This window comes from Bombina bombina, chromosome 3 (genome assembly GCF_027579735.1).
Source record: "Bombina bombina isolate aBomBom1 chromosome 3, aBomBom1.pri, whole genome shotgun sequence".
NCBI classification, from domain to species: domain Eukaryota; kingdom Metazoa; phylum Chordata; class Amphibia; order Anura; family Bombinatoridae; genus Bombina; species Bombina bombina.
The window spans coordinates 157542295-157544763 of NC_069501.1; positions in this window are offsets into that span (position 1 = coordinate 157542295).

Here is a 2469-nt window from a genome sequence, read left to right on the forward strand (position 1 = left end):
TTAACCCCAGACAGGTCTGGGTGCAAGAACCATAGGGAAAATTACAAAACAAATTAATACAACACACAGAGAAAACCAGCAGTCACTTACAAGCTCTCAGCTAAGATTTAAAAGAAAAAATGGAAAGGTTAGTCACCGCATCTGGCCAAATGGGACAAGCTCAGGTACCACGTCAAGGTCCTTTCCAATACCTGAGACCCTAAAACAGCCACACAATGCAAGCTTTCAAATCCAAACAAACTGAAAACAAGGGAAGGGTGCACAGGAATATGTAACCACCCTAGACATATACAAAACACGGAAGGGAACTGCACTCTCATACCGGACCGGGTACACATCCAATGACCCTGCAACATGCTCAGCCCTGGGTGCCACTGGCACTCACAGTAAGCTGTGCTGTCCCCAGAGCCACAAGCAGTTAACCCCAGACAGGTCTGGGTGCAAGAACCATAGGGAAAATTACAAAACAAATTAATACAACACACAGAGAAAACCCAGCACTCACTTACAAGCTCTCAGCTAAGATTTAAAAGCAAAAATGGAAAGGTTAGTCAGCGCATCTGGCCAAATGGGACAAGCTCAGGTACCACGTCATGGTCCTTTCCAATACCTGAGACCCTAAAACAGCCACACAATGCAAGCTTTCAAATCCAAACAAACTGAAAACAAGGGAAGGGTGCACAGGAATATGTAACCACCCTAGACATATACAAAACACGGAAGGGAACTGCACTCTCATACCGGACCGGGTACACATCCCATGACCCTGCAACATGCTCAGCCCTGGGTGCCACTGGCACTCACAGGAAGCTGTGCTGTCCCCAGAGCCATAAGCAGGTAACCCCAGACAGGTCTGGGTGCAAGAACCATAGGGAAGATTACAAAACAAATTAATACAACACACAGAGAAAACCCAGCACTCACTTACAAGCTCTCAGCTAAGATTTAAAAGCAAAAATGGAAAGGTTAGTCACCGCATCTAGCCAAATGGGACAAGCTCAGGTACCACGTCAAGTTCCTTTCCAATACCTGAGACCCTAAAACAGCCACACAATGCAAGCTTTCAAATCCAAACAAACTGAAAACAAGGGAAGGGTGCACAGGAATATGTAACCACCCTAGACATATACAAAACACGGAAGGGAACTGCACTCTCATACCGGACCGGGTACACATCCCATGACCCTGCAACATGCTCAGCCCTGGGTGCCACTGGCACTCACAGGAAGCTGTGCTGTTGCAGGGTCATGGGATGTGTACCCGGTCCGGTATGAGAGTGCAGTTCCCTTCCGTGTTTTGTATATGTCTAGGGTGATTACATATTCCTGTGCACCCTTCCCTTGTTTTCAGTTTGTTTGGATTTGAAAGCTTGCATTGTGTGGCTGTTTTAGGGTCTCAGGTATTGGAAAGGACCTTGACGTGGTACCTGAGCTTGTCCCATTTGGCCAGATGCGGTGACTAACCTTTCCATTTTTGCTTTTAAATCTTAGCTGAGAGCTTGTAAGTGAGTGCTGGGTTTTCTCTGTGTGTTGTATTAATTTATTTTGTAATTTTCCCTATGGTTCTTGCACCCAGACCTGTCTGGGGTTAACTGCTTGTGGCTCTGGGGACAGCACAGCTTCCTGTGAGTGCCAGTGGCACCCAGGGCTGAGCATGTTGCAGGGTCATGGGATGTGTACCCGGTCCGGTATGAGAGTGCAGTTCCCTTCCGTGTTTTGTATATGTCTAGGGTGGTTACATATTCCTGTGCACTCTTCCCTTGTTTTCAGTTTGTTTGGATTTGAAAGATTGCATTGTGTGGCTGTTTTAGGGTCTCAGGTATTGGAAAGGACCTTGACGTGGTACCTGAGCTTGTCCCATTTGGCCAGATGCGGTGACTAACCTTTCCATTTTTGCTTTTAAATCTTAGCTGAGAGCTTGTAAGTGAGTGCTGGGTTTTCTCTGTGTGTTGTATTAATTTGTTTTGTAATTTTCCCTATGGTTCTTGCACCCAGACCTGTCTGGGGTTAACTGCTTGTGGCTCTGGGGACAGCACAGCTTCCTGTGAGTGCCAGTGGCACCCAGGGCTGAGCATGTTGCAGGGTCATGGGATGTGTACCCGGTCCGGTATGAGAGTGCAGTTCCCTTCCGTGTTTTGTATATGTCTAGGGTGGTTACATATTCCTGTGCACCCTTCCCTTGTTTTCAGTTTGTTTGGATTTGAAAGATTGCATTGTGTGGCTGTTTTAGGGTCTCAGGTATTGGAAAGGACCTTGACGTGGTACCTGAGCTTGTCCCATTTGGCAAGATGCGGTGACTAACCTTTCCATTTTTGCTTTTAAATCTTAGCTGAGAGCTTGTAAGTGAGTGCTGGGTTTTCTCTGTGTGTTGTATTAATTTGTTTTGTAATTTTCCCTATGGTTCTTGCACCCAGACCTGTCTGGGGTTAACTGCTTGTGGCTCTGGGGACAGCACAGCTTCCTGTGAGTG